Here is a 19,984-nt window from a genome sequence, read left to right as displayed (position 1 = left end):
ACGATATGTTGGAGAAGGATGAGGTGGGGTTTTGGTTAGAAGGAAGGGTCCAACGAGTGGTCTACGTGGAGCAAGTGCGAGACCGGTGGGGAATTTGGACGGGGTCGTGGAGAGCAAAGGTGGTCCTACATGAGGAGGTGGGGAACCCGGGGGCGGTGAGGCACCTGAAGTCAGTGGTGCAAATTGGACCCTATAAGGGATACTTAACGTACTACGACCAACCGAAGTTGTGTAGCAGGTGTGGGCAGGGGGGTCACCTGGCGGCCTTTTGCCAGCTAACGATATGTTTTCGTTGTAGGGGAATGGGGCATAGGGCCCAGTTTTGTAAGGAGAAGTTAACATGCAGGGGGTGTGGGCGAGAGGGGCATATACAACAGCAATGCCCCTTTTCATATGCAAGTAGAGTGCGGAGGGGGGGGAACCAGGAGGAGAATGAAAGAGATGAGGGGGTTGTGGAGGAGGAGAAGCAACAGGAGGGGGGTGAGGAAATGGTGGTGGAGGAAACACCTGTGGAGGAGTGTGATAAGGGGGAAATAGAGGAAGCGGTAAGGGGGTTGCTGGAAGAGGAAATAGAGATGGGGGAGAGAAGGGAGGGAAGGGGGGAGGAAGGGGAGGGGGGAGAGATGGTATTAAAACAATTGCGAGGTATGGTGGAGCAGCTGGGGACGGAACAAACGAAGGGGAAGGACTGGGCGGAGGAGATGGAAATAATGGAGCAGGGGGGGTCTGAAGAAAAGGAAAAAAGAAATGGAAGGGAAGGGGGGGAAGAAGAAATTGGGGATGGAGGAGGGTGGGAGCAACAAGACAAGGGAAAGGAAAGGGAAGGAGGGGGAAAGGAAGAGAAGAAGGAGGGTGGATTTTTGAGTCCGGGCGCGGTGGAAAGTCTTGTGGAGACGACTGGGATACGGAGGGAAGTTGTGGAATCATCTGGGGAGTCTTCGGAGAGTGGGGGTGAGGAGGAAGGGTGAAGGGGTTGGGTGTGTCTGGGTTGGGCCACTGTAAAGAACCTAAATGGAAGGGAATTTCCGGATCGCCTCCGTAAATGTGCGGAGTATATTTTCAAGAAAGAGGTGGGAGAGGGTGGGGGAGTTCTTAAAAGCGCTTAAAGTGGATATCATCTGCCTACAAGAATGTGGGATTGGTTGGGAGGGGAATTATGGATTTTTGGGGAAAAGGTGGGAGAAGGGTCGATCGTGGTGGGCGGGGGGGGGGAGGAAATAAGGCGGCAGGTGTGGGGATTTTTGGTGGATGAAGCACGGGTGAGGGTAATTGGGGTGGAAGTTTTAATTGAAGGGCGGTTGCAACACATGAGGGTGGTAATTGGGGGAGGAAGAGGTGGGGGTTTTCAATGTATACGCACCTGCCGTGAAGGCAGAGAGAAGGGATTTCTTCAAGAGGATGGGGATATGTGGGGGAGGGGGGGGAAAGAGGGTTTTTGTTGGGGATTTCAATTGTATTATAGAGGAAGGGGATAGGCAAGGGGGTGTGGGGGGGGGAATATTGGACAGTACGGGGAGATGGTGTTGGGGAATTGGATTCGGGAGGAGGGATTGGTGGATGTTTGGAAGGGGGAGCGGGTGGGGACGAGGGTTGACCCGGGGGAGGGAAGGTATCGAGGATTGATTTTGTTCTGATCTCGGAAGGCGTGAGGGTGGAGGGTAAGGAAGCGTTAGAAGTGGGTTTCACTGATCATAAAGTGGTGAAGGTGGATTTGCGGGTAGGGGAAGGGGGCGGAAGGGGGAGGGGAGTGTGGAAATTGAATACAAGGGTGTTGGGGGGACGAAGGGGTGTGTGGGAGGTTTGGGAGGGAGTATGCGGAGTGGCAAACGACAAAGGTGTTGTTTAAGTCAAGGTGGGAGTGGTGGAGGGTCACAAAGGAAAGGATTAAGAAGTGGTTCATGCAGATGGGGAAGCGGAAAGCGTGGGAGAAAAGGAGGGAATTGTGGAGGTTGCAGGGGTGGGTGCAGAAGTTGATGAGGGAAGAGGCGGGGGGGCGGGACGTGAAGCGGGAGCTGGGGGAGGCAAAGCGGGCGGTGGAAGAGTGGTTTAGGAGGAAGGAACGGGAGAAAATGTTTTTTGGCACGGGTACCGTGGGTGGGGGGAGGGCGAGGAATGGGGGAAATATTTTTCTGAAAGGGTAAGGCGGGGGAAAAAGGAAGTGGGGCCGGTGATCACTGAGGAGGGGGGTGTGGTGAGGAACCAGGAAGAGGTGTTGAGGGAAGTGACGGGTTTTTATGCAGGGTTATATAAGAGAAGGGAGGTGGATGGCAGGGCAAAAGGGAGGTGGTTAGGGGAACTGGAGGAGAGGGTAGGGGGGGGAGGAGGGAGAGGATTTGGAGAGGGGATATGACGGAAGGGGAGGTGCGGGAAGCGTTGGGAGCAATGAAAAAGGGAAAGACACCGGGTTTGGACGGGTTACCGGTGGAATTTTACGAAAGGTTTTGGGAAGTGGTGGGGGGGGATGTGGTGGAGGTGTTTCACGAGTTGATGAAGACGGGGGTAGTGGGGGAGGGTTTTGCGGTGGGGGTGGTGGTGTTGTTATATAAGAAAGGGAGAAGGGAGGCGCTCCAAAATTGGAGGCCCATCACATTGTTAAATGTAGATTATAAGTTTGTTTTCTAAGGTGCTGGCAATGCGGATGGGGAGGGTGTTGGGGAAGGTGGTGGGAGGGGATCAGGCGTGTGGGGTGGAGGGTAGAAGGATGGTAGATATTCAATGGGTGATGAGGGATATGTTGCAGTATGTAGGGGGAGAGGAGATGGAAGGTGGTGGTGGGTAGTGTGGATTTTTGAGAAGGCATATGATAGCTTGGAACATGGGTTTTTTGTTTGGGGTTTTGGGGCAAATGGGGTTTCCGGGGAAGTTTGTGGGGTGGGTGAAGGCATTATACAAAGAAGCACGGAGCAGGGTGTTGGTGAGGGGTGTCCTGGGGGAGGAGTTTCGGGGTGGAGAGAGGGGTGCGGCAAGGGTGCCCCTTGTCCCCGGGTCTATTTATATGCGGGATGGAGCCTTTGGTGCAGTGGGTGAGGAGGGATGGGAGGGTGAGGGGGGTTCCGGTGCCGGGGGGGGGGGGAGGTAAAGGTGATGGCATATATGGACGATGTGGTCCTGGTGGTCAGGGATGGGGGGTCTTTGGGAAGGGTGGTGGAGGGAATCAGGGAGTATGGGGAAGTGACGGGGCTACGGGTGAACAAGGGGAAGAGTGTGTTGTTGGGGATAGGGGAATGGAGGGGTTTGGAGGAGCATGGGTGGCAGGTGGAGAGGGAGGGGGTGAAGGTGTTGGGGGTTTATATGGACGTGGGGGGGAAGAGGGGAACGGGCGTGGGAGGTGGTTCGAGGGAGGGTGAAAAAGGTGGTGGGGATATGGGGTACAAGGAAATTGTCATTTCGGGGGAAGGTGAGTGTAATAAAACAATTTCTGTTGCCGATGATACTATTCGTGGCGATGGTGTACCCGCCTACCTGGCTGCAGGTGAGGCGGGTACAGAGGGAAGTTTGCTTATTTTTGGGGGGGGGAAAGACGGAGAGGGTGGCGAGGGGGGAGGTGTACAAGAGGGAGGAGTTAGGGGGGGTGGGGGGTGCCGGAACTAGAAGTTTTTGTCTATGCACATTTCTGGAAGGGGGTGGTAAGGGCGGCGGGGTTGGAAGGGAGGAAAGTAGGGGAATTTTTGCAGATATTGGGCGGGGAGGTTTTTGAGGAGGTTGGGTTGGTATGGGGGACGGTGGACTGCGGTGTGGGCTGGAAAGCCTGCAAAGTGGTATACAAGAGGGTGGATGTTTTTGAGGGCAAAGGGGTTGGAAGGGGTAGGGTATGAGGTGATGAGGGATGCAAAGCGGGTGATAAGGGAGATCAGGGGTAGGGATGGTATGTCGGATATAAGGGAACTATCGGGGGTGCAGGTGGCGAGGGTCTGGAAAGGGATAATTGGAAAAAAAATGGAAGGGGGAACATGAAGACTTTACATGGCGGGTGGTTCGTGGGGTGATTCCGGTGAGAGCAGAGCAGAGAAAGTGGGGCCTGATAAGGTCGGCGGAGTGTCCGCGGGAGGGGTGTGGAAGGGAGGAAACGATTGTTCATGTGTTATGGGAATGTGCGTTCGCTCGACGGGTTTGGCGGAGGGTGGCGAGTTTTTGTGGGGAAATGGGATGGGGGGGATTGTGTGAATTTTGAAGGGGCACTGTATGGGGTTGGTAGGCTGTAGGAAGAGGGGAGTGGGAGGTTAGGGTGTTATTACTTTGTGCACGCGTGGCGATTTGGAAAGTGAGGTGCTTGTGGGTGCAAAAAGGGTTGTATTTTTCATCACGGGAGTGTATTTATTTGTTTGTACGCTGAATTGGGATACTATCGTAGTAGGGGAATAGGGGAATGGGAAGGGTTGGAGTGGAGGAGGCTTTTTGAGTGAGGAGAGGGATAGCTGGCAAGATGGCGGCGTAGGGTAATAAACGGGAAAGGGAATGATATGGGGAATGGGTGGATTTGGAAGGTTGGAAGGGTTGTGGAGGACCGTTCCGAGTTGAGTTACTGGTTGGAGGGAGATGAAATTGGTTTTGAAGTGTTTGGAAGAAATATGTGATAATTGATATTTATGTTGGAATTGAAGTTGGAACGGTTAATCAAGATGTTGTTAATATTTTGGTACTTTGAGTTGAGATTGTAATATTTTGGTACTTTGATTAAAAAAAAAAAAAAAAAAAAAAAAAAAAAAATCTGTTCTTATCAGTTTAATCGCTGATACGTCCTCGATGTGAGGACCGACGCATTAAACGCATTTTTGGTGCCGGGAGCGGGCCTCGGAGCTTGCTCCAGCCCCTCCACGCATCGGCCCGGTATTGCAGTGCCTCCGGGCCCGGTGCCCGCTCCCCTCCCGGGGGAGCGCCGCCTTCCTCCTCTCTGGGTTCCAAAAGCAGCGGCAGCAGGGGCGGGGCCCCTGGGCGGCCCCAGGGGGCAGGCCCTATGCAAAGGGCTGGCTGCCGCCGCGGGGCGGGCAGCCCACTGGCAGGGGAGGGAGGGAGGGAGCGCGCGCCCTCCTGCTCGGCAGGCAGCACGGCCCCGCCGCCGCCTCCCGCCGGGGGGGAGGCCGGGGCCCCGGGCGGGGCCCCGGGGCCCGGGCGGGGGCGGGCAGGCGGGCGGGGGGTGCGGGGCGGGAGCCCGCCCAGCTCGCCGGGGCCCGCCGCGGGCCCGGAAGCGGCGCCCGGAGGGTGGGTCGGGGAGGCCGGGGCCCTCCCGGCTATTGGCAGGCAGGCCTTGCAGCCTCTTTTTCTGCGTCGGCCTGCGAGGCCCCTTAAGACCAGACGCTGCCTTCGTCGAGCGTCGTCGTCGTCGTCGCCGCTGCCCAAAGCCAGAGCGGGCGGGCGGGCGAGCGGCGGGACGTGTGCAAGCGCAAGTCAAATGAAAGCAGTAGACGGAGACCGGGGCAAGCGGAAGGAAGGAAGGAAGGAAGGAAGGAAGGAAGGAGGCCCGAGTGGAGTCGAGCCGAGCCTGCAGCGCGATGCTGCCAGCTAGTGGAGCGACCCAAGCGCTGGCTTGCGTCCAGAGATGCTTCTCGAGCAAACCCCGGGCGGGCGGGCCGTCCTTCTCCCCTTGTACTCGGCCTCGGCTGGAGTGCTGCGGTCGCTCGGTCGGTTTTGGGCTGGCTCCACAATTCCAAAAGGACGGGCGTGACGTGGAGAAGCTGGAGAGAGTCCGTCCAGAGAAGAGCCACGCCCGCCGCGCGCGCGCTCACAGGTCAGGGAAGCCGACCCTACCATGACAGGCTGAGAGCCCTGCCTGCCTGCCTGCCTGCCTGCCTGCCTGCCTGGAGAAAGCCCAGGCTCGCTCGCTCGCTCGGGGGCGGTCTGATGGCCACCTCGAAGTTGACCACCAACCAGTAGCTGGGGGAACGCGTTTGTTCCCCAGAGCGAGCGAGCGAGCGAGCGAGCCCCAAGGAAGGGAAGGGAAGGGAGGACGACCCGGTCGAACGGTCCTCAACTAACTAACTCCTACAAGGCTATTTCAGGCTGGACACGAGGAACAATTGCTTTCCTGTCCGAGCCCCCAAGGCAAGGTCTGTCGGGAACAGCCTGCCACCGGAGGTGGTTCGGTTCGGTTCGGTTCGGTTCGGTTCGGTTCGAGCGCCTGCCTCCCTTGAACCCCTTCGACAGCAAACGGGATGCTTCTCTTGCTGGGATCCACTGAGCCCAGCGGACGGACTTCCTTCCTTCCTTCCTTCCTTCCGGCCGGCCGGCCCTTTGGGCAGGCGGGGCTGGACGGACTCGATGATCTTCCGAGGTCCCTTCCAGCCCGAACGTCGATGAACTCGTCGAGTCGAGGAAGGAGCGGCACGCACCTGCCCGCCCGCCCGCCCGCCCGCCCGCCCGCAGGAGAGAGAGCGAGCCAGCCAGTCGCTCAGTCGCCAGGCTCCGGGACCGGCCGCCGCCGCCGCCGCCGGGGCCGCCCCCGGCCCTGCTCGCCGGGCCCCCTGGGCCGCCGGCCCGGGGTGCCCGCTCCCCCTCCGGCCTCGAGCAGGTTATCGCTTCTCGGCCTCTTGAAGGCTCAGATCGGGTTGGCGGACGGGCCTTGGTCCGGCCGCTGCCTGGTCGGGCCTCGAGAGGCCGGGCGCCGGGGAGGACGGAGGCGGCGGTGGCAGCGATGGCTGAGAGGAAAGCGGTGGCGTTGGCTGGTGTGACGGAGGTGGCGATGGAGGAGGGAGCAGAAAGGAGAGAAGCCCGGGAAGATCGTGATTGGCGGGAGAGTGGAAGCGGAGGTCAGAAGGTCGGAGGAGCGTTTGGAGGTCGAGGTGAGCGTTCGGCGGAGGAGGAAGGGTGGAGCGTGGTGCACCGGAGAGGGAAGGCCCAGGTGGGAGCTGGGGGGAGGAAGACCCCCGAAGAGGGAGTGCCATTGGTGGTGGAAGGAGGACGGCAGGAGCAGCCGGAGGAGGGGAAGGAGGCAGCGGGAGGAGCAGCAGTGTCAGGAGCGGCGAAAGAAGATGGAGGAGCAGGAAGGGGGACAAAATGGAGGCTGAAGGTGGTTTTGGGCCAGGAGGGCCATAATGGACTGAAGACTTTGAACCGAGTGGATTTTATGGCCTCGGTCCTCTTTTCTACTTTAAAAGTGAACCCAAGGGACGTGAGCTGTGTGGTGGCGTTCGACAACTATAGACAGTGGAATGTGACTTTTGTGGACGACAAAAACTATGGTGCTTTTTGGAAAGCCCATGGAGAGGCGGTGCAGCGTGGGGAGTTGGAGGGGTTACATTTTGAAGTTGGACAGAAGGCGCGTGAGAGGGTGTTATTTATCAAAATGTATAACGATATGTTGGAGAAGGATGAGGTGGGGTTTTGGTTAGAAGGAAGGGTCCAACGAGTGGTCTACGTGGAGCAAGTGCGAGACCGGTGGGGAATTTGGACGGGGTCGTGGAGAGCAAAGGTGGTCCTACATGAGGAGGTGGGGAACCCGGGGGCGGTGAGGCACCTGAAGTCAGTGGTGCAAATTGGACCCTATAAGGGATACTTAACGTACTACGACCAACCGAAGTTGTGTAGCAGGTGTGGGCAGGGGGGTCACCTGGCGGCCTTTTGCCAGCTAACGATATGTTTTCGTTGTAGGGGAATGGGGCATAGGGCCCAGTTTTGTAAGGAGAAGTTAACATGCAGGGGGTGTGGGCGAGAGGGGCATATACAACAGCAATGCCCCTTTTCATATGCAAGTAGAGTGCGGAGGGGGGGGAACCAGGAGGAGAATGAAAGAGATGAGGGGGTTGTGGAGGAGGAGAAGCAACAGGAGGGGGGTGAGGAAATGGTGGTGGAGGAAACACCTGTGGAGGAGTGTGATAAGGGGGAAATAGAGGAAGCGGTAAGGGGGTTGCTGGAAGAGGAAATAGAGATGGGGGAGAGAAGGGAGGGAAGGGGGGAGGAAGGGGAGGGGGGAGAGATGGTATTAAAACAATTGCGAGGTATGGTGGAGCAGCTGGGGACGGAACAAACGAAGGGGAAGGACTGGGCGGAGGAGATGGAAATAATGGAGCAGGGGGGTCTGAAGAAAAGGAAAAAAGAAATGGAAGGGAAGGGGGGGAAGAAGAAATTGGGGATGGAGGAGGGTGGGAGCAACAAGACAAGGGAAAGGAAAGGGAAGGAGGGGGAAAGGAAGGGGAAGAAGGAGGGTGGATTTTTGAGTCCGGGCGCGGTGGAAAGTCTTGTGGAGACGACTGGGATACGGAGGGAAGTTGTGGAATCATCTGGGGAGTCTTCGGAGAGTGGGGGTGAGGAGGAAGGGTGAAGGGGTTGGGTGTGTCTGGGTTGGGCCACTGTAAAGAACCTAAATGGAAGGGAATTTCCGGATCGCCTCCGTAAATGTGCGGAGTATATTTTCAAGAAAGAGGTGGGAGAGGGTGGGGGAGTTCTTAAAAGCGCTTAAAGTGGATATCATCTGCCTACAAGAATGTGGGATTGGTTGGGAGGGGAATTATGGATTTTTGGGGAAAAGGTGGGAGAAGGGTCGATCGTGGTGGGCGGGGGGGGGGAGGAAATAAGGCGGCAGGTGTGGGGATTTTGGTGGATGAAGCACGGGTGAGGGTAATTGGGGTGGAAGTTTTAATTGAAGGGCGGTTGCAACACATGAGGGTGGTAATTGGGGGGGAAGAGGTGGGGGTTTTCAATGTATACGCACCTGCCGTGAAGGCAGAGAGAAGGGATTTCTTCAAGAGGATGGGGATATGTGGGGGAGGGGGGGGAAAGAGGGTTTTTGTTGGGGATTTCAATTGTATTATAGAGGAAGGGGATAGGCAAGGGGGTGTGGGGGGGGGAATATTGGACAGTACGGGGAGATGGTTGGGGAATTGGATTCGGGAGGAGGGATTGGTGGATGTTTGGAAGGGGGAGCGGGTGGGGACGAGGGTTGACCCGGGGGGAGGGAAGGTATCGAGGATTGATTTTGTTCTGATCTCGGAAGGTGTGAGGGTGGAGGGTAAGGAAGCGTTAGAAGTGGGTTTCACTGATCATAAAGTGGTGAAGGTGGATTTGCGGGTAGGGGAAGGGGGCGGAAGGGGGAGGGGAGTGTGGAAATTGAATACAAGGGTGTTGGGGGACGAAGGGGTGTGTGGGAGGTTTGGGAGGGAGTATGCGGAGTGGCAAACGACAAAGGTGTTGTTTAAGTCAAGGTGGGAGTGGTGGAGGGTCACAAAGGAAAGGATTAAGAAGTGGTTCATGCAGATGGGGAAGCGGAAAGCGTGGGAGAAAAGGAGGGAATTGTGGAGGTTGCAGGGGTGGGTGCAGAAGTTGATGAGGGAAGAGGCGGGGGGGCGGGACGTGAAGCGGGAGCTGGGGGAGGCAAAGCGGGCGGTGGAAGAGTGGTTTAGGAGGAAGGAACGGGAGAAAATGTTTTTGGCACGGGTACCGTGGGTGGGGGAGGGCGAGGAATGGGGGAAATATTTTTCTGAAAGGGTAAGGCGGGGGAAAAAGGAAGTGGGGCCGGTGATCACTGAGGAGGGGGTGTGGGTGAGGAACCAGGAAGAGGTGTTGAGGGAAGTGACGGGTTTTTATGCAGGGTTATATAAGAGAAGGGAGGTGGATGGCAGGGCAAAAGGGAGGTGGTTAGGGGAACTGGAGGAGAGGGTAGGGGGGGAGGAGGGAGAGGATTTGGAGAGGGATATGACGGAAGGGGAGGTGCGGGAAGCGTTGGGAGCAATGAAAAGGGGAAAGACACCGGGTTTGGATGGGTTACCGGTGGAATTTTATGAAAGGTTTTGGGAAGTGGTGGGGGGGGATGTGGTGGAGGTGTTTCACGAGTTGATGAAGACGGGGGTAGTGGGGGAGGGTTTTGCGGTGGGGGTGGTGGTGTTGTTATATAAGAAAGGGAGAAGGGAGGCGCTCCAAAATTGGAGGCCCATCACATTGTTAAATGTAGATTATAAGTTGTTTTCTAAGGTGCTGGCAATGCGGATGGGGAGGGTGTTGGGGAAGGTGGTGGGAGGGGATCAGGCGTGTGGGGTGGAGGGTAGAAGGATGGTAGATATTCAATGGGTGATGAGGGATATGTTGCAGTATGTAGGGGAGAGGAGATGGAAGGTGGTGGTGGGTAGTGTGGATTTTGAGAAGGCATATGATAGCTTGGAACATGGGTTTTTGTTTGGGGTTTTGGGGCAAATGGGGTTTCCGGGGAAGTTTGTGGGGTGGGTGAAGGCATTATACAAAGAAGCACGGAGCAGGGTGTTGGTGAGGGGTGTCCTGGGGGAGGAGTTTCGGGTGGAGAGAGGGGTGCGGCAAGGGTGCCCCTTGTCCCCGGGTCTATTTATATGCGGGATGGAGCCTTTGGTGCAGTGGGTGAGGAGGGATGGGAGGGTGAGGGGGGTTCCGGTGCCGGGGGGGGGGGAGGTAAAGGTGATGGCATATATGGACGATGTGGTCCTGGTGGTCAGGGATGGGGGGTCTTTGGGAAGGGTGGTGGAGGGAATCAGGGAGTATGGGGAAGTGACGGGGCTACGGGTGAACAAGGGGAAGAGTGTGTTGTTGGGGATAGGGGAATGGAGGGGTTTGGAGGAGCATGGGTGGCAGGTGGAGAGGGAGGGGGTGAAGGTGTTGGGGGTTTATATGGACGTGGGGGGAAGAGGGGAACGGGCGTGGGAGGTGGTTCGAGGGAGGGTGAAAAAGGTGGTGGGGATATGGGGTACAAGGAAATTGTCATTTCGGGGGAAGGTGAGTGTAATAAAACAATTTCTGTTGCCGATGATACTATTCGTGGCGATGGTGTACCCGCCTACCTGGCTGCAGGTGAGGCGGGTACAGAGGGAAGTTTGCTTATTTTTGGGGGGGGGAAAGACGGAGAGGGTGGCGAGGGGGGAGGTGTACAAGAGGGAGGAGTTAGGGGGGTGGGGGGTGCCGGAACTAGAAGTTTTTGTCTATGCACATTTCTGGAAGGGGGTGGTAAGGGCGGCGGGGTTGGAAGGGAGGAAAGTAGGGGAATTTTGCAGATATTGGGCGGGGAGGTTTTTGAGGAGGTTGGGTTGGTATGGGGGACGGTGGACTGCGGTGTGGGCTGGAAAGCCTGCAAAGTGGTATACAAGAGGGTGGATGTTTTTGAGGGCAAAGGGGTTGGAAGGGGTAGGGTATGAGGTGATGAGGGATGCAAAGCGGGTGATAAGGGAGATCAGGGGTAGGGATGGTATGTCGGATATAAGGGAACTATCGGGGGTGCAGGTGGCGAGGGTCTGGAAAGGGATAATTGGAAAAAAATGGAAGGGGGAACATGAAGACTTTACATGGCGGGTGGTTCGTGGGGTGATTCCGGTGAGAGCAGAGCAGAGAAAGTGGGGCCTGATAAGGTCGGCGGAGTGTCCGCGGGAGGGGTGTGGAAGGGAGGAAACGATTGTTCATGTGTTATGGGAATGTGCGTTCGCTCGACGGGTTTGGCGGAGGGTGGCGAGTTTTTGTGGGGAAATGGGATGGGGGGATTGTGTGAATTTTGAAGGGGCACTGTATGGGTTGGTAGGCTGTAGGAAGAGGGAGTGGGAGGTTAGGGTGTTATTACTTTGTGCACGCGTGGCGATTTGGAAAGTGAGGTGCTTGTGGGTGCAAAAAGGGTTGTATTTTTCATCACGGGAGTGTATTTATTTGTTGTACGCTGAATTGGGATACTATCGTAGTAGGGGAATAGGGGAATGGGAAGGGTTGGAGTGGAGGAGGCTTTTTGAGTGAGGAGAGGGATAGCTGGCAAGATGGCGGCGTAGGGTAATAAACGGGAAAGGGAATGATATGGGGAATGGGTGGATTTGGAAGGTTGGAAGGGTTGTGGAGGACCGTTCCGAGTTGAGTTACTGGTTGGAGGGAGATGAAATTGGTTTTGAAGTGTTTGGAAGAAATATGTGATAATTGATATTTATGTTGGAATTGAAGTTGGAACGGTTAATCAAGATGTTGTTGTTACTTTGAGTTGAGATTGTAATATTTTGGTACTTTGAGTTGAGATTGTAATATTTTGGTACTTTGATTAAAAAAAAAAAAAAAAAAAAAAAAAAAAAAAAAAAAAAAAAAAATCTGTTCTTATCAGTTTAATCGCTGATACGTCCTCGATGTGAGGACCGACGCATTAAACGCATTTTTGGTGCCGGGAGCGGGCCTCGGAGCTTGCTCCAGCCCCTCCACGCATCGGCCCGGTATTGCAGTGCCTCCGGGCCCGGTGCCCGCTCCCCTCCCGGGGGAGCGCCGCCTTCCTCCTCTCTGGGTTCCAAAAGCAGCGGCAGCAGGGGCGGGGCCCCTGGGCGGCCCCAGGGGGCAGGCCCTATGCAAAGGGCTGGCTGCCGCCGCGGGGCGGGCAGCCCACTGGCAGGGGAGGGAGGGAGGGAGCGCGCGCCCTCCTGCTCGGCAGGCAGCACGGCCCCGCCGCCGCCTCCCGCCGGGGGGGAGGCCGGGGCCCCGGGCGGGGCCCCGGGGCCCGGGCGGGGGCGGGCAGGCGGGCGGGGGGTGCGGGGCGGGAGCCCGCCCAGCTCGCCGGGGCCCGCCGCGGGCCCGGAAGCGGCGCCCGGAGGGTGGGTCGGGGAGGCCGGGGCCCTCCCGGCTATTGGCAGGCAGGCCTTGCAGCCTCTTTTTCTGCGTCGGCCTGCGAGGCCCCTTAAGACCAGACGCTGCCTTCGTCGAGCGTCGTCGTCGTCGTCGCCGCTGCCCAAAGCCAGAGCGGGCGGGCGGGCGAGCGGCGGGACGTGTGCAAGCGCAAGTCAAATGAAAGCAGTAGACGGAGACCGGGGCAAGCGGAAGGAAGGAAGGAAGGAAGGAAGGAAGGAAGGAAGGAGGCCCGAGTGGAGTCGAGCCGAGCCTGCAGCGCGATGCTGCCAGCTAGTGGAGCGACCCAAGCGCTGGCTTGCGTCCAGAGATGCTTCTCGAGCAAACCCCGGGCGGGCGGGCCGTCCTTCTCCCCTTGTACTCGGCCTCGGCTGGAGTGCTGCGGTCGCTCGGTCGGTTTTGGGCTGGCTCCACAATTCCAAAAGGACGGGCGTGACGTGGAGAAGCTGGAGAGAGTCCGTCCAGAGAAGAGCCACGCCCGCCGCGCGCGCGCTCACAGGTCAGGGAAGCCGACCCTACCATGACAGGCTGAGAGCCCTGCCTGCCTGCCTGCCTGCCTGCCTGCCTGCCTGGAGAAAGCCCAGGCTCGCTCGCTCGCTCGGGGGCGGTCTGATGGCCACCTCGAAGTTGACCACCAACCAGTAGCTGGGGGAACGCGTTTGTTCCCCAGAGCGAGCGAGCGAGCGAGCGAGCCCCAAGGAAGGGAAGGGAAGGGAGGACGACCCGGTCGAACGGTCCTCAACTAACTAACTCCTACAAGGCTGTTTCAGGCTGGACACGAGGAACAATTGCTTTCCTGTCCGAGCCCCCAAGGCAAGGTCTGTCGGGAACAGCCTGCCACCGGAGGTGGTTCGGTTCGGTTCGGTTCGGTTCGGTTCGGTTCGAGCGCCTGCCTCCCTTGAACCCCTTCGACAGCAAACGGGATGCTTCTCTTGCTGGGATCCACTGAGCCCAGCGGACGGACTTCCTTCCTTCCTTCCTTCCTTCCGGCCGGCCGGCCCTTTGGGCAGGCGGGGCTGGACGGACTCGATGATCTTCCGAGGTCCCTTCCAGCCCGAACGTCGATGAACTCGTCGAGTCGAGGAAGGAGCGGCACGCACCTGCCCGCCCGCCCGCCCGCCCGCCCGCCCGCAGGAGAGAGAGCGAGCCAGCCAGTCGCTCAGTCGCCAGGCTCCGGGACCGGCCGCCGCCGCCGCCGCCGGGGCCGCCCCCGGCCCTGCTCGCCGGGCCCCCTGGGCCGCCGGCCCGGGGTGCCCGCTCCCCCTCCGGCCTCGAGCAGGTTATCGCTTCTCGGCCTCTTGAAGGCTCAGATCGGGTTGGCGGACGGGCCTTGGTCCGGCCGCTGCCTGGTCGGGCCTCGAGAGGCCGGGCGCCGGGGAGGACGGAGGCGGCGGTGGCAGCGATGGCTGAGAGGAAAGCGGTGGCGTTGGCTGGTGTGACGGAGGTGGCGATGGAGGAGGGAGCAGAAAGGAGAGAAGCCCGGGAAGATCGTGATTGGCGGGAGAGTGGAAGCGGAGGTCAGAAGGTCGGAGGAGCGTTTGGAGGTCGAGGTGAGCGTTCGGCGGAGGAGGAAGGGTGGAGCGTGGTGCACCGGAGAGGGAAGGCCCAGGTGGGAGCTGGGGGGAGGAAGACCCCCGAAGAGGGAGTGCCATTGGTGGTGGAAGGAGGACGGCAGGAGCAGCCGGAGGAGGGGAAGGAGGCAGCGGGAGGAGCAGCAGTGTCAGGAGCGGCGAAAGAAGATGGAGGAGCAGGAAGGGGGACAAAATGGAGGCTGAAGGTGGTTTTGGGCCAGGAGGGCCATAATGGACTGAAGACTTTGAACCGAGTGGATTTTATGGCCTCGGTCCTCTTTTCTACTTTAAAAGTGAACCCAAGGGACGTGAGCTGTGTGGTGGCGTTCGACAACTATAGACAGTGGAATGTGACTTTTGTGGACGACAAAAACTATGGTGCTTTTTGGAAAGCCCATGGAGAGGCGGTGCAGCGTGGGGAGTTGGAGGGGTTACATTTTGAAGTTGGACAGAAGGCGCGTGAGAGGGTGTTATTTATCAAAATGTATAACGATATGTTGGAGAAGGATGAGGTGGGGTTTTGGTTAGAAGGAAGGGTCCAACGAGTGGTCTACGTGGAGCAAGTGCGAGACCGGTGGGGAATTTGGACGGGGTCGTGGAGAGCAAAGGTGGTCCTACATGAGGAGGTGGGGAACCCGGGGGCGGTGAGGCACCTGAAGTCAGTGGTGCAAATTGGACCCTATAAGGGATACTTAACGTACTACGACCAACCGAAGTTGTGTAGCAGGTGTGGGCAGGGGGGTCACCTGGCGGCCTTTTGCCAGCTAACGATATGTTTTCGTTGTAGGGGAATGGGGCATAGGGCCCAGTTTTGTAAGGAGAAGTTAACATGCAGGGGGTGTGGGCGAGAGGGGCATATACAACAGCAATGCCCCTTTTCATATGCAAGTAGAGTGCGGAGGGGGGGGAACCAGGAGGAGAATGAAAGAGATGAGGGGGTTGTGGAGGAGGAGAAGCAACAGGAGGGGGGTGAGGAAATGGTGGTGGAGGAAACACCTGTGGAGGAGTGTGATAAGGGGGAAATAGAGGAAGCGGTAAGGGGGTTGCTGGAAGAGGAAATAGAGATGGGGGAGAGAAGGGAGGGAAGGGGGGAGGAAGGGGAGGGGGGAGAGATGGTATTAAAACAATTGCGAGGTATGGTGGAGCAGCTGGGGACGGAACAAACGAAGGGGAAGGACTGGGCGGAGGAGATGGAAATAATGGAGCAGGGGGGTCTGAAGAAAAGGAAAAAAGAAATGGAAGGGAAGGGGGGGAAGAAGAAATTGGGGATGGAGGAGGGTGGGAGCAACAAGACAAGGGAAAGGAAAGGGAAGGAGGGGGAAAGGAAGGGGAAGAAGGAGGGTGGATTTTTGAGTCCGGGCGCGGTGGAAAGTCTTGTGGAGACGACTGGGATACGGAGGGAAGTTGTGGAATCATCTGGGGAGTCTTCGGAGAGTGGGGGTGAGGAGGAAGGGTGAAGGGGTTGGGTGTGTCTGGGTTGGGCCACTGTAAAGAACCTAAATGGAAGGGAATTTCCGGATCGCCTCCGTAAATGTGCGGAGTATATTTTCAAGAAAGAGGTGGGAGAGGGTGGGGGAGTTCTTAAAAGCGCTTAAAGTGGATATCATCTGCCTACAAGAATGTGGGATTGGTTGGGAGGGGAATTATGGATTTTTGGGGAAAAGGTGGGAGAAGGGTCGATCGTGGTGGGCGGGGGGGGGGAGGAAATAAGGCGGCAGGTGTGGGGATTTTGGTGGATGAAGCACGGGTGAGGGTAATTGGGGTGGAAGTTTTAATTGAAGGGCGGTTGCAACACATGAGGGTGGTAATTGGGGGGGAAGAGGTGGGGGTTTTCAATGTATACGCACCTGCCGTGAAGGCAGAGAGAAGGGATTTCTTCAAGAGGATGGGGATATGTGGGGGAGGGGGGGGAAAGAGGGTTTTTGTTGGGGATTTCAATTGTATTATAGAGGAAGGGGATAGGCAAGGGGGTGTGGGGGGGGGAATATTGGACAGTACGGGGAGATGGTTGGGGAATTGGATTCGGGAGGAGGGATTGGTGGATGTTTGGAAGGGGGAGCGGGTGGGACGAGGGTTGACCCGGGGGGAGGGAAGGTATCGAGGATTGATTTTGTTCTGATCTCGGAAGGCGTGAGGGTGGAGGGTAAGGAAGCGTTAGAAGTGGGTTTCACTGATCATAAAGTGGTGAAGGTGGATTTGCGGGTAGGGGAAGGGGGCGGAAGGGGGAGGGGAGTGTGGAAATTGAATACAAGGGTGTTGGGGGACGAAGGGGTGTGTGGGAGGTTTGGGAGGGAGTATGCGGAGTGGCAAACGACAAAGGTGTTGTTTAAGTCAAGGTGGGAGTGGTGGAGGGTCACAAAGGAAAGGATTAAGAAGTGGTTCATGCAGATGGGGAAGCGGAAAGCGTGGGAGAAAAGGAGGGAATTGTGGAGGTTGCAGGGGTGGGTGCAGAAGTTGATGAGGGAAGAGGCGGGGGGGCGGGACGTGAAGCGGGAGCTGGGGGAGGCAAAGCGGGCGGTGGAAGAGTGGTTTAGGAGGAAGGAACGGGAGAAAATGTTTTTGGCACGGGTACCGTGGGTGGGGGAGGGCGAGGAATGGGGGAAATATTTTTCTGAAAGGGTAAGGCGGGGGAAAAAGGAAGTGGGCCGGTGATCACTGAGGAGGGGGTGTGGGTGAGGAACCAGGAAGAGGTGTTGAGGGAAGTGACGGGTTTTTATGCAGGGTTATATAAGAGAAGGGAGGTGGATGGCAGGGCAAAAGGGAGGTGGTTAGGGGAACTGGAGGAGAGGGTAGGGGGGGAGGAGGGAGAGGATTTGGAGAGGGATATGACGGAAGGGGAGGTGCGGGAAGCGTTGGGAGCAATGAAAAAGGGAAAGACACCGGGTTTGGACGGGTTACCGGTGGAATTTTACGAAAGGTTTTGGGAAGTGGTGGGGGGGGATGTGGTGGAGGTGTTTCACGAGTTGATGAAGACGGGGGTAGTGGGGGAGGGTTTTGCGGTGGGGGTGGTGGTGTTGTTATATAAGAAAGGGAGAAGGGAGGCGCTCCAAAATTGGAGGCCCATCACATTGTTAAATGTAGATTATAAGTTGTTTTCTAAGGTGCTGGCAATGCGGATGGGGAGGGTGTTGGGGAAGGTGGTGGGAGGGGATCAGGCGTGTGGGGTGGAGGGTAGAAGGATGGTAGATATTCAATGGGTGATGAGGGATATGTTGCAGTATGTAGGGGAGAGGAGATGGAAGGTGGTGGTGGGTAGTGTGGATTTTGAGAAGGCATATGATAGCTTGGAACATGGGTTTTTGTTTGGGGTTTTGGGGCAAATGGGGTTTCCGGGGAAGTTTGTGGGGTGGGTGAAGGCATTATACAAAGAAGCACGGAGCAGGGTGTTGGTGAGGGGTGTCCTGGGGGAGGAGTTTCGGGTGGAGAGAGGGGTGCGGCAAGGGTGCCCCTTGTCCCCGGGTCTATTTATATGCGGGATGGAGCCTTTGGTGCAGTGGGTGAGGAGGGATGGGAGGGTGAGGGGGGTTCCGGTGCCGGGGGGGGGGGAGGTAAAGGTGATGGCATATATGGACGATGTGGTCCTGGTGGTCAGGGATGGGGGGTCTTTGGGAAGGGTGGTGGAGGGAATCAGGGAGTATGGGGAAGTGACGGGGCTACGGGTGAACAAGGGGAAGAGTGTGTTGTTGGGGATAGGGGAATGGAGGGGTTTGGAGGAGCATGGGTGGCAGGTGGAGAGGGAGGGGGTGAAGGTGTTGGGGGTTTATATGGACGTGGGGGGAAGAGGGGAACGGGCGTGGGAGGTGGTTCGAGGGAGGGTGAAAAAGGTGGTGGGGATATGGGGTACAAGGAAATTGTCATTTCGGGGGAAGGTGAGTGTAATAAAACAATTTCTGTTGCCGATGATACTATTCGTGGCGATGGTGTACCCGCCTACCTGGCTGCAGGTGAGGCGGGTACAGAGGGAAGTTTGCTTATTTTTGGGGGGGGGAAAGACGGAGAGGGTGGCGAGGGGGGAGGTGTACAAGAGGGAGGAGTTAGGGGGGTGGGGGGTGCCGGAACTAGAAGTTTTTGTCTATGCACATTTCTGGAAGGGGGTGGTAAGGGCGGCGGGGTTGGAAGGGAGGAAAGTAGGGGAATTTTGCAGATATTGGGCGGGGAGGTTTTTGAGGAGGTTGGGTTGGTATGGGGGACGGTGGACTGCGGTGTGGGCTGGAAAGCCTGCAAAGTGGTATACAAGAGGGTGGATGTTTTTGAGGGCAAAGGGGTTGGAAGGGGTAGGGTATGAGGTGATGAGGGATGCAAAGCGGGTGATAAGGGAGATCAGGGGTAGGGATGGTATGTCGGATATAAGGGAACTATCGGGGGTGCAGGTGGCGAGGGTCTGGAAAGGGATAATTGGAAAAAAATGGAAGGGGGAACATGAAGACTTTACATGGCGGGTGGTTCGTGGGGTGATTCCGGTGAGAGCAGAGCAGAGAAAGTGGGGCCTGATAAGGTCGGCGGAGTGTCCGCGGGAGGGGTGTGGAAGGGAGGAAACGATTGTTCATGTGTTATGGGAATGTGCGTTCGCTCGACGGGTTTGGCGGAGGGTGGCGAGTTTTTGTGGGGAAATGGGATGGGGGGATTGTGTGAATTTTGAAGGGGCACTGTATGGGTTGGTAGGCTGTAGGAAGAGGGAGTGGGAGGTTAGGGTGTTATTACTTTGTGCACGCGTGGCGATTTGGAAAGTGAGGTGCTTGTGGGTGCAAAAAGGGTTGTATTTTTCATCACGGGAGTGTATTTATTTGTTGTACGCTGAATTGGGATACTATCGTAGTAGGGGAATAGGGGAATGGGAAGGGTTGGAGTGGAGGAGGCTTTTTGAGTGAGGAGAGGGATAGCTGGCAAGATGGCGGCGTAGGGTAATAAACGGGAAAGGGAATGATATGGGGAATGGGTGGATTTGGAAGGTTGGAAGGGTTGTGGAGGACCGTTCCGAGTTGAGTTACTGGTTGGAGGGAGATGAAATTGGTTTTGAAGTGTTTGGAAGAAATATGTGATAATTGATATTTATGTTGGAATTGAAGTTGGAACGGTTAATCAAGATGTTGTTGTTACTTTGAGTTGAGATTGTAATATTTTGGTACTTTGAGTTGAGATTGTAATATTTTGGTACTTTGATTAAAAAAAAAAAAAAAAAAAAAAAAAAAAAAAAAAAAAAAATCTGTTCTTATCAGTTTAATCGCTGATACGTCCTCGATGTGAGGACCGACGCATTAAACGCATTTTTGGTGCCGGGAGCGGGCCTCGGAGCTTGCTCCAGCCCCTCCACGCATCGGCCCGGTATTGCAGTGCCTCCGGGCCCGGTGCCCGCTCCCCTCCCGGGGGAGCGCCGCCTTCCTCCTCTCTGGGTTCCAAAAGCAGCGGCAGCAGGGGCGGGGCCCCTGGCGGCCCCAGGGGGCAGGCCCTATGCAAAGGGCTGGCTGCCGCCGCGGGGCGGGCAGCCCACTGGCAGGGGAGGGAGGGAGGGAGCGCGCGCCCTCCTGCTCGGCAGGCAGCACGGCCCCGCCGCCGCCTCCCGCCGGGGGGGAGGCCGGGGCCCCGGGCGGAGGCGGGCGGGGGGTGCGGGGCGGGAGCCCGCCCAGCTCGCCGGGGCCCGCCGCGGGCCCGGAAGCGGCGCCCGGAGGGTGGGTCGGGGAGGCCGGGGCCCTCCCGGCTATTGGCAGGCAGGCCTTGCAGCCTCTTTTTCTGCGTCGGCCTGCGAGGCCCCTTAAGACCAGACGCTGCCTTCGTCGAGCGTCGTCGTCGTCGTCGCCGCTGCCCAAAGCCAGAGCGGGCGGGCGGGCGAGCGGCGGGACGTGTGCAAGCGCAAGTCAAATGAAAGCAGTAGACGGAGACCGGGGCAA

General features: G+C 57.5%; 3 pseudogenes; all 3 read left to right on the top strand.

The window, feature by feature from the left end:
• The first annotated feature begins 4,657 nt into the window (after positions 1-4,657).
• LOC132247860 (U2 spliceosomal RNA) lies at positions 4,658-4,861 on the top strand (annotated as a pseudogene).
• Positions 4,862-11,942: 7,081 nt separating this feature from the next.
• Positions 11,943-12,159, top strand: LOC132247867 (U2 spliceosomal RNA; annotated as a pseudogene).
• A 7,083-nt stretch (positions 12,160-19,242) lies between these two features.
• LOC132247866 (U2 spliceosomal RNA) lies at positions 19,243-19,455 on the top strand (annotated as a pseudogene).
• Positions 19,456-19,984: the final 529 nt, after the last annotated feature.

The sequence above is a fragment of the Alligator mississippiensis genome, chromosome 1 (genome assembly GCF_030867095.1).
Source record: "Alligator mississippiensis isolate rAllMis1 chromosome 1, rAllMis1, whole genome shotgun sequence".
Lineage (NCBI taxonomy): Eukaryota > Metazoa > Chordata > Crocodylia > Alligatoridae > Alligator > Alligator mississippiensis.
The sequence above is the reverse complement of the archived record's forward strand: the minus strand, read 5'-3'. Positions and strand labels throughout refer to the sequence as shown.